A 16,558-nucleotide genomic window follows, 5' to 3' on the forward strand; every position below is an offset into this window, starting at 1 on the left:
TAGGTAACATATATTATGTCTAATTGTCTGTATGGAGAAAAACTTTCGATGTAGAGTATTTGTTTTATGGAAAAAAAACTTTCGAATTTCCAAAATTTTATACCGGTCACTTTGTATAATACCTTATACTAGGGCAGACCCAGTTAATTCTTGAAAAATCTGTTTGCATTTTAAAGTAAAGCAATTTTTGGTTAAAATATTATATTAGGTATTTATGGCATGTCTGAGTTCTTCACAATCAGTTCCAATTTTTCTGTGCCCAAAAATTGGTGTGACTGAAACCCAAATAATATGATTTATATGTAAAAAGAAACTACATTGTTTATAATTATTATATTTGAAATACTTTTTATATGAAATAAGTTTTACTTGATAATCATTTTTAGGTGTGACAATTACAAATAAAAATCGCACATAACAGCGGAACTTTTTATTCAAAAAAATATTTAAGGTAATATTTAACTACTAAAATAAAGAAACTTAAGAATTAAAAAAACTTCTACCTAATAAACTGTTTTCATATTTTTTTAACAATGTCCAAATTTATCTGAAACATGACCACTGTGCACATTTTAAGTATAAACAATTGAAAAAAAGTAATGTTTTCTTTTATATTGGTGAAACATACAAAAAACCTTTACTCACTTGAGGAAGGAGTTAAATTATAAAAAACAGAAAATTTCACTAACAGAATTAAAAGTAATCGTTTGATTAATTAAATAAATACGTAAAAGAAATCACCGTACATTCGGGCCGGGACAGAAACGACCTTTCCGGCTTGAGCTCTGGCCGACACTGACCTGGAACGGTCTAAGTACTTCAGCACCTGCACACGAATACAGTTGCGTGCGTTACAGTATTAAAGTACTTACGGCTGTGTTTCCTTTAGCGGTATAGAAATTGGAAATTTCAGAGTGTTATATTTTGATTAATTCTTATGAATACATTAATAAAATCTCTAAAGTTTCTAGAGGGATTCGTCGGGAAGTTACTAATTCATCGTCTACAAAAATAAAATCTGGTGCTTGCCGCTTATCTTACAACATTTTACAATTAATAAAATGTACATACCTTTTTCCATAATATATTTAATGATAAGGTCCTATTTTTATTAATCTTATATATAAATAACTTGCATCCCTTCGAATCCCTCTAGAAACATTTAACATTTTAGTAATAAACTCATCAGAAATAATTAAAATGTGAACGTCGGGGCAAATCTCCGTTATCAGGGTATTGTGTCACCTTAACCAGCTATTCCTTAGCATATTTGGAGTAAAAAATCTTATGTGCACTTTGCTGTCCGGTAACGTTTTTTTTAATAAAAAAATTATTATTCATATTTTCACCACATGTCACCACTGTTTTATCGTTTGTCAAAGTTTGAAAACCCATCTGGCAATATTTTATTCGAATTCCGTTGAATAATGCACGTGTGTACCTATATTGGCGCACTTTTACAATCACAACGAAATGGCATGGCACCATTCGTCTCATTTTTAACTATTATTATTTAGTGTGTGCGAAAGAGCGAAGACGCTTTTCGACATACTTGCTTATAACAGCTGTTGAACACGAAAAGCAATGCCAATGACAGTGATGTAGTGTGGAAATTTTTATTTTTTTTGTTTTTAATTGAAAAGAAAATGCTACCGGACAGTAAAGTGCCCATAACATTTTTTACTCCAAATGTGCTAAGGAATAGCTGGTTAAAGTTTGTCGGGTTAGTGCCGATACACCCTGTATTTGTGAACCATTTTAGGCAATGGTCTACTGTAATTCATATGTATTTCATTTTGGTTTTGCTTCCTATTACTAAACACAAATATAAATATGTTCCTGTTTATTGCGAATTTACTAAAAGATTACCAGGAAACGGCCTGCCATTCCCTTTTTAATCGGATTACCAATAATTTCAAGAGATTCTAAAAAACTGCAATACTTATTTTTCTCCATGTAGTCTCAACAAGATTAAGGCCATTTTAAACAACGTTTCAATTCTGAATACTGAACATTAACCAGGGCGTTACTGAGAGTATTTGCCATTCCAGTAAGATAATAAGTAGGTAACCAACTAACTAACTAACGGTTCTATGATATTTCATCAAAATGACAACAAAACACACATTTAAAAAGTGATATAGTCATATGTAACATAATGTAACCTATTTAACTTAGTTTTTGTTTTATCACTGTTCATTACTTTATATCACTTTTTAGGTGTGTTAAACTGTCATTTTGATACCCGATCACCTTAACTAACTAACTAACCATCACGCCGTTTCCCCGCAGGGGTAGGCAGAGAGGACGGCCAAACAACTCTGTCACACCTCACACTCCTTGCCTCATACTCTTCTATTATTCTGACTCTTGACATGGCCCGACTCAAATATCTGATTCACTTGATCGTGCCATGTCTTCCATTCACAATAAGTAGGTAGGTGCATATAATAAAGCAGTAAAATTAGGAGCGCCCTGTCATCGACTAGTACCTAACTGGATATATACTGCTAGCTAGGTAATCCCGTCTAGACTGCGCACTGCGGCTAAATCAATAGTTCCCTGTTTCCACTGAATTAACAATTCACGCTAGAAATGCCTTTTTTAACATTCAGCCCACACGGAAGTTAGAAGTGCAGGAGATGGTCTGAAGGGTATTTTCTAGGAAATAAAGGAGTGAAAGTCTTGAAGAGATCTGTGTTGTACGAGGTAGGAAACACAGAAGCCGGCATATCATACCAGAGCTGAACTGTTGAACTCAAGAAAGAGTCGTAGAAACTATCCGTTCTCGTGTAATTAATATCGAAGTTTAATTAAGGCGAAGCTTAATGCCAAATCACTATTTTGATTAATCTTTATAACGAATTGGTGTACATTATGAATACCAAAAAATATGCTTTAGATAAATTGAAGGTTTTCCTATCGCTTTGCTTGAGTAGAATACAGATAAATATATAAATTACTCAATAAAAAATATAAATGCAAATTACTAAAAAAAAAAAATTCAATAGAAATGTATGAACGCGTAAAGGAAACAACTTAAAAAATACAGTATTATAGCTAAGATTATCTGTGACAGTTTCACTTGATTAACTTTTTTGCTTTCTTAAATAAAAACCAGCTTTTTGCTTGAAATCGAACGTTTCTAGACTCCTTTTGTCAAGCGATTTTAATGCCTATTACCTGCGATATAAGGTATACCAAGAATATACACATTTTTGGCTTGTAGCTTCCTCTAAATTGTAACACTAAAGCAAATATTATATATTGAGATGCCACAATACAGAAAATATATACAGAAGAATAACATTTCAAGCGACTACAATAGAAATATACAAAATACTTAGACAGATATATACGAGTATAACACCCTTTTCAACTTGTCGTATCCAGAATAATAACCATATTTTTTTCCAGATGTATTTCATTGCTAAATCCAGGGGATTTTTCTCCTTGACTTTAATGTAACAACCATTTATTATGCCTAAACTATCTTTCTCCTTTATTTTAATGTAACAACCATTTATTATGCCTAAACTATTTTTCTCCTTAACTTTAATGTAACAACCATTTATTATGCATAAACTATTTTTCTCCTTGACTTTAATGTAACAACCATTTATTATGAGCAAACTATTTTTCTCCTTGACTTTAATGTAACAACCATTTATTATGCCTAAACTATTTTTCTCAGTTAAAATTGACAATTAATGATGAAATTTTTTTTAAAGTACATGAAATTAAGTACCTGGGTGTAACACTCGATTCAAAACTCACTTTCACAGCAAATTTTGAATATGTGCTAAAGAAGGTACCAAAAATACGGATTTTGATAAAGTTTTCACTATCATTTAGAGAATTTTTTCCGAAAGGTTTACATATATGATACATGCATATTGTATACATAGAAAGTAGAGAAAAGTCTATATTTTATAATCAAGTCGTGTAAATTTATTTCCGGGCACTACATTAATAACGCTGGCTAAACCTTATGAGATACATCAAAATAATGTGCTACGGAATTGTATATCTTAAAAAAGCCTACAGAAAAGTTCGCGACTCAAGTATCTGATTCACTTGGTCCTGCCATGTTTTCCTCAGGCGTCCCCGACTTCTGCTATCATTCACGTTTGCATCATATATTCTCCTTACAATCCTTTCTTCGCTCATTTGCTCTACATTCCCAAACCATCTATGCGTCCCTTTCTTGATCTTACTCACATACGCCTCAAGGATCTCATTTCTACAGCATTCAGTCTACTTTCATCCTTTCTCTACCAGCTCCATGCCTCACTTCCATACATCAGGGTAGGTACCAGCACTCCATTGTGGACTGCTAGCTTTGCTTCTATGGACATTTTTTTCCTAGCGCCAACTGCGTTCTGTCCTCCATGAATGGAGTTCCCTGCATTTCCCCTTGTTTCAATATCTCTGTCAGCCTTCCCATCTCTCTAGAACATACTTCCTACATCAGGGTAGGTACCAGCACTCCATTGTGGACTGCTAGCTTGGCTTCTTTGGACAGTGTTTAGTTAGCGCCAACTGCGTTCAGTCCTCCATGAATGGAGTTACCTGCATTTCCCCTTGTTTCAATATCTCTGTCAGCCTTCCCATCTCTCTAGAACATACTTCCTACATCAGGGTAGGTACCAGCACTCCATTGTGGACTGCTAGCTTGGCTTCTTTGGACAATGTTTAGTTAGCGCCAACTGCGTTCAGTCCTCCATGAATGGAGTTACCTGCATTTCCCCTTGTTTCAATATCTCTGTCAGCCTTCCCATCTCTCTAGAACATACTTCCTACATCAGGGTAGGTACCAGCACTCCATTGTGGACTGCTAGCTTGGCTTCTTTGGACAATGTTTAGTTAGCGCCAACTGCGTTCAGTCCTCCATGAATGGAGTTACCTGCATTTCCCCTTGTTTCAATATCTCTGTCAGCCTTCCCATCTCTCTAGAACATACTTCCTACATCAGGGTAGGTACCAGCACTCCATTGTGGACTGCTAGCTTGGCTTCTTTGGACAATGTTTAGTTAGCGCCAACTGCGTTCAGTCCTCCATGAATGGAGTTACCTGCATTTCCCCTTGTTTCAATATCTCTGTCAGCCTTCCCATCTCTCTAGAACATACTTCCTACATCAGGGTAGGTACCAGCACTCCATTGTGGACTGCTAGCTTGGCTTCTTTGGACAATGTTTAGTTAGCGCCAACTGCGTTCAGTCCTCCATTAATGGAGTTACCTGCATTTCCCCTTGTTTCAATATCTCTGTCAGCCTTCCCATCTCTCTAGAACAAGGCTGCCCAACCTTTTTAACAGTTGGGCCAAATTGACGATTTTGAATCACTGGCGGGCCACTGAATACCTGACGGTTCCTATTTCCATGGGGGGGGGGGGTTTGTTAGAGAATTTCTATAAAACATAATTCAAAATGAGTGCTCCCCACCAAATATTTGAAATCCATGGGGGGGGGGGGTTGTTACGAAACTTCGCTGAGAAAAAATTCCGCACACCCAAAAACATCATATGTGATTCCCCACAACAATTTTTCGAATTCCATGGGGGGGGGGTGGCTACAAGATTCCATTTCGAACGCAAAAAATACTGTATCAAAACCGGTGTATTTTTGTTTAAAAGGTAAGTTTAACAGGTTGGATTTTTTCGTCGCTGATTCTCGTTCTGAGTAGCCCAAATAGCGATAAATCGCCTTCGTTGGCAACACTGGTGACCGCGCGCAAGCGGCATTGTTTGTTTTACCGCAGGCCCGCGACACTTTTTCATCCACTTTTGCGGATTGGCGGGTTTTTTGAAAATGGTTCACGCGGGCCACTTATAATTCGTTCGCGGGCCACATTATGGCCCGCGGGCCTGGGGTTGGGCAGCCTTGCTCTAGAACATACTTCCTACATCAGGGTAGGTACCAGCACTCCATTGTGGACTGCTAGCTTGGCTTCTTTGGACAGTGTTTAGTTAGCGCCAACTGCGTTCAGTCCTCCATGAATGGAGTTACCTGCATTTCCCCTTGTTTCAATATCTCTGTCAGCCTTCCCATCTCTCTAGAACATACTTCCTAAATACACAAACTCATCCACCTGCTCCAAGTATTCCTCATTCACAACTATATTGCACACTGTTTTCATACTCTCTCTTTCAAACGCCATTACTTTAGACTTGCTTACATTCTTCATTAACTCATTCTTCATACATACTTGGTTCATCCTAGACACGGGATACTGTAGATCTTTTTATATAAGCTACAGTTTTATATTGAAAACTTAAGACATTTTACATCACGTTTCTAGTATTCTTCTATAACCTATGCGTACAACGGGTACATTATAGTACTGTGTGTTACGTAGTACGCAACACGCCCTGAATATTGCCTTCCAGTTGCTAGGGGGATTAAATAAAAATTGCTATGAAGGGTGAAGTTAAATAATCATTATAAGTAAGGCATTAATACCTACAATGGATGTAGTAAATATATTCACGGATGACAAACGCTCTGATGAAAGTGTGTGAAGTCTAACCAAAAATACAATGCATCCAGAGGCGGTTCTAGAGATCCAGGCGTTCTGAATGTGAATACTCTAAATACATATTATGTTAATATAGTAAATTGGAAATAACTAAACAATCCATGTGCTTAGGCAAATTATTTTAAAGAGATTACGTTTTAATTTAGTTGTGCACAACATTAAAATAAATAAAATAAGAGTTTGAAACGCCCGTCCGCAGTGCGAAGCAATTGAAAAACAACCAATGTTCAAACACCAAAATGAAAAACCGACATATTTTTATATCACCAACTCTTTAAAACATAATATTCATCATACTGTCTCCCTCGCGGCCATGACCTAAGCGTCCCTAAGCTTTCTTCGGTACCTTATTTTTACTTTGACGAAAGAGATAGTGCCATCTCGTTTATTCTATGGCGCGCATAGGGACAGAAAATGCCAAAGGGGACATTCTTTAAATTGACCCAGCGAATCGTGTGGACTTGTGAAAGAAAGCTTCTATTAGAGACAACAGATGTCACTGCTCGTCACTCGCTGCCGCAGCTCGCAGCTCTGCTGTTTCGTGGTACATTTCAAATAAATTAAGAATAATACCAGTTTTTTTTATGCAAATAATTTATTATTATTGTTGTCTTATAATTTTGGGGGGTCAAAAACCAATTGACCTAAGGGAAGAACCGCCACTGAATGTATCTGTTTATACTATGCCAAGTTTGCAAAAACGTTTTGATCGATCGCTTGTCATAATGTATCAAATATATGGAATCAAAAAATCTATCAAATATCATAGTAAATGTAGATAAAATTGGTCGGTTCTTTTTTTAAATAACAGAGGACGCCACTTCCGTTTAGAAAAATCAAAACTGTACAGTCATTCAGATTATAATAAATACTATCAGATTACATACAATTTAGATTCCTGGTCAAATAAAATTTTACACGCAAAACACTTCAATTATCTCAACCAAACGTATGTTGACAAATTTTCGTCAAACAAATGGTTGAGTATTGGAGAGTTGAGCGCAGAAATAGAAGGATTTATGCTTGCCATTCAGGATAGAGTCAATTATAGGAAGCATATAATCAAAGATACAAATCAAATTGATGATTTATGTAGAAAATATTTGGCTTTTCCGGAAACTATAGAACATATTATATCGGGATGTTCTATATTAGCACCGTCCGAGTATACATTTAGGCACAATCAAGTTTTAAAAATAATTCACCAAAGTTTGGTAATTAAACATAACTTTATTGACTGCCGTAATATAATACCATATTATAAATACGAACCAAATTCATTTTATGAAAACGAATTTCATAAAATATATTATGATAAAACTATACTAACAGACCGAACGATTAGTCATAATAGACCCGATATAGTTTTACATGATAAAATTTAAAAAATAACTTAGGGCCCGTTCCCACTACCGTTTTCAAATCGGAGGCGGGTCCCGTTTTAAAAACGGATGCCCTAGTGGCTGTAGTGGATGTATGGAGCTGTTCACACTTGTCCGACACGATTTGAAAACGGATCCGACATTTTTTGTCGGATGGCTCGCCTACGCAGCGCGTCCGTTTTCAAATCGTGTCGGAACACGCTCGCTCATAGTGTTGTATGGAGCTGTTCACACTTGTCGTCCAGTCGTTCCGGCAGAGTCCCCGCCAAACCCCGACCCCTCCCCGCCCGCTCCCTGTCGCAAGGAAGCAGGCACGCTGCGTGCTTGTATTTGGTTATTTTGTTAAGTAAATAAATCAAAACTACAATAATGGATAAGAAAATAAATCCAGAAAATTTAATACCACTGGTCGAAGAAAGAGTATGGTAATATTTTATCTTTAACTAAATAAAAACAAAACACTTGGAGTACACAACTTTTGTACATCAAAATTTTTATTTTTATTTTTTTAAGTTTACTTTTTTTTAATTTAAAAGCTTTAATGAGATGCACGGAAGAGCGTATTAGTTTAATAAACACATAATAAAAAATATTTGAGTTGTTATTGTTTTCTTACTTTAAAATATCGATAGCCTTTCTTCAGGACAAATGCACTTTCTCAATTTTGTATTTTGATATGTTAAGCTCTCTGAAACTCATTCCAGTAGATGGTTAAAGGAAGTGATAGACATTCTCTTAAGCCATTAAGCGCCCTTGAGGTGATTTTTCATGGTGAAAACGGCGCTATATAAATAATCCAATCATTATTATTCTAAAATAATTAAAGAACTTTAGTTCATCACTTCTCAACTCACCAATTAACACTTGGAAAATTCCTACAGAAAATCATTCGGTTATGATTGGGTGTACCCAAAATTTTCTTTCCTTCTTTTTAATAAGTACAACATGACAACAAGAGCTTCATCGTCGTCCATTGCGCACCATTACTGAAGAATGAGCAAATAACATGTTTTTGTTGAATCGACAATTATTTTTTTTTCGTAGAGTATGGTCCGTTTTTAAAACGGTAGTGTGAACAGGGCCATTGGCCATCCGTTTTTAAAACGGGACCCGCCTCCGATTTGAAAACGGAAGTGGGAACGGGCCCTTACTCAGCACAGGTTTTCCTAGTGAGGGCCCGTTCCCACTTCCGTTTTCAAATCGGAGGCGGGTCCCGTTTTAAAAACGGATGCCCTAGTGGCTGTAGTGGATGTATGGAGCTGTTCACACTTGTCCGACACGATTTGAAAACGGATCCGACATTTTTTGTCGGATGGCTCGCCTACGCAGCGCGTCCGTTTTCAAATCGTGTCGGAACACGCTCGCTCATAGTGTTGTATGGAGCTGTTCACACTTGTCGTCTACTCGTTCCGGCAGAGTCCCCTCTCACACCCCGACCCCTCCCCGCCCGCTCCAGTCGCAAGGAAGCAAGCACGCTTCGCAGTTGTATTTGATTATTTTGTTGTAAATAAATTAAAACTATAATAATGGGTAAGGAAATAAATCCCGAAAATTTAATCCCACTGGTTGAAGAAAGAGTTGTGCTGTGGGATAAAACGACAGAAGGCTATAAAAATAATTCATTAAAATTATCGGCTTGGCGAGAAGTTTGCTGTATATTCATGCCGGATTTTGATAAATTAGAAGAAAAACAAAGAAAAGATTTTGGTAAGTACCTACTTTTATTAAAAATTGTTATTTTTTGTTTTTATTTTGTGTGTGTAGCTGCTGCTTGCCAAGATACAGATCCTATTGGAGAAACGAAATAGTCGGCGAATTCTGATCGTATATTATTTGCAGTAGGACCACCACGAGTAATGTGTGTTTGTGTACGCATCGGATGCTCCACTGGGGTTGCAGACTGGATATCTTCAAAATTAAGACCGTCCCTTTCTCTTACAAAATTGTGTAATGCTGTACAAGCTTTTATTATTTTGATAGCTGTTTCTGGGTCGACATCCAATGGTCGATGTAGTATTCTCCACTTATTGGCTAACATACCAAAAGCACATTCAACATACCTCCTGGCTCGACTTAAACGATAATTAAAAATTTTCTTCTTGTCATCCAAATGAGTGCCTCCGAAAGGTCGCAATAAATTTTTTGACAACGGGAAAGCTTCATCGCCAATAAGTACGAAGGGCAAATCTTTTTCAATATTATCATGAAGAGGTCTAGGCTTTGGTATATTCAAACTACCGTCATCCAATTTCTGCCAGAAAGTAGTCTCCTTGAATATCGAGGAATCACACTCTTTTCCATATGAACCAATGCTCACGTAGGTAAATCGGTATTCCGAATCAACTACGGCAAGTAAAATGAAGGAAAAATAATGTTTGTAGTTATAATACATAGAGCCACTATTTTTTGGTTTCACAACTCTTATGTGCTTCCCATCAACCGCTCCGAGACAATGAGGAAAATTTGTTTTTATTTCAAAACCTTTTGCGATGTCCTCCCATTTACTTTCAGTATCAGGCAACATTATGAACTCTTTGCCTATCGTGTCCCAGATAATGCTACTCATTTCATTAATAATTTTGCTAATGGTTGACACACCAACTCTGTAGTTAAAATGTAGTTCTTTGTAGGAACATCCCGATGCTAAATATCTGTAAAATAAAAATAACAAGAAATGTACACAGCCGTATATTAGGTGCAACACAAGTTAAAACTACTTTTATTTATTGCAGGTAAATTACTTTCCGCTAAGTGGAATAATTTACGAGATGGATGGATGAGAGCACACAGAGACGAAAAAAATGTTAAATCTGGAGCAGCGGCAAAATTCAAAAGGCCTTATGAACTATGAACTTTTTGCAAAAAACTATTAATCCTAAAACTACCCATGAATCTGTTTCAAAACGTCACAGCACTAATGATTCGGGTTACAACCCATATAATCTTGAAGGAAGTTCTGATGGGTCTGCACCGAGAAAGCAAGACTCTCTACGAGGTTCTTCTAAAAAGAAGAAAATGAACGTAGATGAAAAAATGTCTCAGTTTTTGGACAACAGGCTAGGTGTGAAAGAAGAACATCCAATGCTTTCTTATTTTAAAGGGGTTCTACCGGCCGTAACATCATTCGATGTTGATGAAACTTTAGAGCTTCAAGCAGGCGTGTTATCGTTAATTCAAAAAATTAAGCAGAAACGTGAAGATAAATTCTACTCACCACATTATGTATGGAACACGCAACCAAGAAATCACGGATATATACAAAACCCAACCATCGAACAACCGTCTTCTACACCTTCTGAGTGTCAATATCAATTGAATTGTCAACCGAACGAGCCGCCTGCGGGATCTGCATATTATGCACGGAAACAAACCACAAATCAACCGGCTGCATCACCTACTCATTCTGTATTGTCTCAACTATCTAATAACACCAGTCAAGATAGTACGGATTTAAATTTTGATGAATTTAACTAAAGACTTTTAACTAATTGCAGGGTTAGAAGACCCCAGTGGCGGTCCGTGAGTTTACAGTGAGCTAGAGTGATAAGATTGAAAAATACGACATTATTGAGTTGTTGTAGCTGAAAATGATCAGATTAAAAATAAAAATTTTCGTAATAAGATTTTTTATACCTACACACATTTTGGTTGAAAACAAAACTATACCTTCAGTTAAAACAACATCAATAATGTCGTATTTTTTATCTTAGCAATCTAACTCGCTGAAAATTCACGGACCGCCACTGGAAGAACCAGTAGTCAACATAATAGAATAATTTATTTTTAATTAAATAAAAACAAAACACTTGGTGTACACAACTTTTTTGTATAAAAATTATCAACTTGTTTCAAAATTTATTTTTTATTTTTTAAAGTTTACTTAGTTTTATATTTCTTTATTTTAAAGCTTAAATGAGCTGCACGTTGCACGGAACGTACGTGTAATAAACACATATTTAAAAATATTTGAGTTGTTATTGTTTTCTTACCTTAAAAATATCGATAGCCTTTCTTCAGGACAGATGCACTCTCTCAATTTTGTATTTTGATATGTTAAGCTCTCTGAAACTCGTTCCAGTAGATGGTTAAAGGAAGTGATAGACATTCTAAAATAATTAAAGAACTTTAGTTCATCACTTCTCAACTCACCAATTAACACTTGGAAAGTTCCTACAGAAAATCTTTCTGCTATGATTGGGTGAACCCAAAATTTTCTTTTCACTTTTTTCCTTCTTTTTAATAAGTACCACATGACAACAAGAGCTTCATCGTCGTCCATTGCGCACGATCGTCTACTGAAGAATGAACAAATAAAATGTTTTGGTTGAATCGACAATTATTTTTTTTCGTAGAGTATGGTCCGTTTTTAAAACGGTAGTGTGAACAGGGCCATTGGCCATCCGTTTTTAAAACGGGACCCGCCTCCGATTTGAAAACGGAAGTGGGAACGGGCCCTGAGGTGTTCAAGTAACATACAATATCACCCACACACAGTTTTACCTATATCAACCTATGTTCTTTATTTTTTATACCTTTTTTCTGTACTTTTTTCTCTGTACTACAATTTAAACCAATGTAATCATTTGTAAAATGTGTATTCACGAATAGACATAAATAAATAAATAAAATAAATCTTAAAATAAATTCCTGTAATATTAAAAAATGTGTTAATGAAAAAATAAGAAAATACACAGATTTAGGAAATGAGATTAAAAGAATTTGGCATTCTCAGACTATAAAAATATTACCATTTGTTATTTCGGCGTATTAGATCTATCAAAAATTAGTCATTTTAAATACCAGGAACTTTTCCGAAGCGCTGCAGTATCACGGTAGGCGGAACAGTTAGCGATAAGCATTATTGTAAGCGACTTTTAACTTATGTATTAGGTTAATTTAAGATAATAAATTATTATAAGCAATAATTAGTCTCCTGTAATATCAATACAAATTGAAAATATCTCCCGAGTAAATATGTATAAATGCCGCCGACATGAATTGAACCCGCGCCTTCTGATGTCCGGTCAGGCGCTCTGGACCACTGAGCCACGTCGGCTTATTTCCAACACGCCAAACAATTCAATATGTACTAGTACTTCAACCAACAATTACTGCTTATTATATTTTTTTAATTATTGCTTATAATAATTTATTATCCTTTGTGCTATGCATTAAAACCTCGTCTTATAAACATTAGTTTATCATTAAAAAATAAGGTTAATTATGGTTAGCATAATACTATTCTTCCACGTGGGTTCTGTACAGGTTCTGTACAAACCTAAAGAGCTGATTCCACATGATAGTACAAGTAAAGAAGATAAATAACTTTTTTTCAAAATTTAAATTGTCTGTATTGAGAAAATAATGTTGAAAAAAAATTTAAAAACTTTCTTCTTTACTTCTGCCATCATGTAGAATTACCTCCCGAAGTTTGCCCACTTTACCCCCGGACAGCAGTATAATTTAAAATTAACTTTTATTTCATGATTACTGTTCCACAAAATGATTGGGTACATGTCACATGTTTGTAAAAACCAATATGGCGTTATAATTAAATTAATGCCACGGTTGAAATCACATATAAATATATATAAATAAAATTTCAAAATGTGAATCGAAGCGACGGCCCCATGTTTCGGCCGCCCGGGTGCACAGCACGCATAACACATGCATACATTAGTACTGGACGCCCCTGTGCTACAAAAATAAAAATAAACCCTTCGATCAGTGATGAACAACACGCGGCCCGCGGGCCATTTTGGCACGGCCCGCGTGCTTCTTTTCTTGACAAAATAAATTATATTTTTTAAATGCAGTAAATTATTTAAATGTTTTGTAGTCTTTTTTCGAAGTTTTCAATCAGTCGCTCAAAATAATAATTATTTAAATACGTATATTTGATTTTCCTCCACACAGGAGACCCTCAGGAAAATAATTACCCTCATTTCCAATTCTCTCAGATTAGTTCAGATATCACATTTATTTAGATCTAAATAAATATGATTGCTTCAGATATCACATTTATTTAAATCTAAATAAATGTGATTGGTTCAGGTATCACATTTATTTAAATCTACATAAATGTGATTGTTTCTGATATTTATTTAGATTTAAATAAATGTGATTGGTTCAGATATCACATTTATTTAAATCTAAATAAATGTGATTGGTTCAGATTTCACATTATCTTATTCAGATATCACAGATCTAAATGATTCAGATATTTATTTAGATTTAAATAAATGTGATTGGTTCAGATATCACATTTATTTAGATTTTGTTGCCAAGTGGAAATACACACAAATTATTTAACTTTTTGATAGTATCTAAAATATTTTTTTTTTCAAATTATCATCAGCTATAGGCAGACTGATGGAACCTAAGCGCAAGCCAAATACTAAGTTTGGTGATCGCGTTTTCGGAGTATCTGGGCCGAAGGATTGAAATAAACTCCCTCCGGAACTAAGATCCATAACAAGTCCAACAGAATTCAGGTCTGAACTAAAAACTTACCTTTTTAAGCTGTCATACCCTTAAATTAAATATACCATTCCTGAGAGAAAGTCCAGTTATATTCAATTTTCCAATTATGTCCTAAACCCTGTATCTAAATTTCGCTAATAAACAATTAGTTAATGTTAATTAAGTGTTAATCTCAAGTGACCTATCAGTTAAGTATGGTACTGTATATTATCTCCATATATAGTTAGTAATAACATAGATCATTGTAGAAATGTATTATATATTTGTACAGCGCCCTTGAGGTGATTTTACACAAAAAACGGAGCTGTGCGTAATTGGATAAATTGACTAAATTGACACACTGGGTCCAAAGGTTTCTCATCTCTGCCTAAGATAAATATAGTTCTCCAAAGCGATACGTTCGTCTGTATCCCCTACAAAGAAGAAAGAATGCTTCCAATGTTCAGGACAAACTTGGTAGGTAGATATTTATTCCAAAATACAATAAAACCCAAACCAGAAGACATTTGAGAAATTATAGCACTACGAAATAATGCATGGATTGAAAAATTTTAATACTGCGAGGCATCTCGGCACATCTTGGCCATTAAAACGTTTGATTTTTTTGATAAGCCTATTTATAACCCCAGAAAAAATAAAGTATCGGGCCTATAAGAACTGCTTTAACCCTACACAACTAACTCATGTTGCGACGTACAAAGAAACCACTCATACGCCCGCGAGGCGCATCATACTGACTAATGATTTTATTAAAAAACCATAAGTATGATTGATATGTTTTGAGTGTTTCTATAATTTTGTATATTACAAAAAAAAATTACACACTTTTATATTATATTTATATACTTTTTATTATCTTTAATCTCAAATGAAACTTAGGCAATTAAACAGACATCTCTTTAAAAAAAACCACTTAACGTATACACTTTAAAAAAACTACTACTACTACACTACAAAAAATATGCAATTATGAAGTAATTGTATAATTTTCAGAGTAATTATGTACCACTAGTGACACCTATGAAGGTGAGATTATATTGTTTATGAAAGGTTCTCGCCTCTGCTATATGTTTATTATTAAGTCGCGACGGCAACGCCGATTCCTGTTTTGCGGCCTTTTGAATTTGAAGTTTGTCAACTGTCTTTTCATATAAAAGGACATTTATATAATCAAAGATAAAAGGTTGGGTTTCCTTAATAACGCTCTCTTGCACAAAAACAACCAAAGGTTTCACCTTTCCTAAAGAACCACATATCACCTGTATCCAGAGTATTTACTGTAAAAAGTGCCTAGTCATATCATGCGATAGTGTATATTTATTGTTAAATAAAGTGAATCAGTTGCTCTAAATAACGGAGTTCAATTTAAAAGGACCCTAATTTATAACAGTAATTAACTAAAATATATTTTAGATAATAATTTGACTAAAAGCGTGAAACTTACATACAAGCTACTCATACGTCTTTGGAGCGCCAAGGGTAGTAATATCATAAAAACTAGCAAACTTACCGTAATGCAACAATCGTCCTGCGACACATGCTGCCGATGACTGAGATGTCCTTGAACGTCAATGTGATATGCGCGAAGGATAAAAAGAGAGAGCAATATATAAAAAACGCGGGCGCCTCTGCGACGTAGAGTAGTAATCTAGGGTTAAAGTTTAAAATCTCTTACTCTACCAGACACTAATTTCCATAAATCCTTCATTCTATCCAAATATACCGTTAGTGTTGATACACACATATATTCTCTAGCGATTCCGTTCAACTACTTATGATAATGTCAAAATGCTATTGACTTGTCTACCAATGGACAATGGACAATATCAGCGGGAACATAACACGTCAATCGCTTTAATTGTTGGCAGATGAATCATTTAAATGCGCTAAAGATCGACGATTAATTTCATTCATTCATTTAAGATATATATGCATTTAACCAATTGAGCGCATTTTGCAACCGTGTTCTAAAATTAATTATAAAAACACCCTAATATTATAGAACTTCCTTCTTCTTCTGGAGCTAGAAAAATTAGATTGTCAATGTTGATGTTAGTTGTAAGTTTCTACATATGTAAATATATATGTCATTAAGAGGAAGCTACAAGCCAAAAATGTGTATATTCTTGGTAAACCTTATATTGAAGCTAATAGGC

Source organism: Hesperophylax consimilis, chromosome 20 (genome assembly GCF_061612785.1).
Source record: "Hesperophylax consimilis isolate HC1 chromosome 20, BYU_Hcon_1.0, whole genome shotgun sequence".
Taxonomy (NCBI): Eukaryota; Metazoa; Arthropoda; class Insecta; order Trichoptera; family Limnephilidae; genus Hesperophylax; species Hesperophylax consimilis.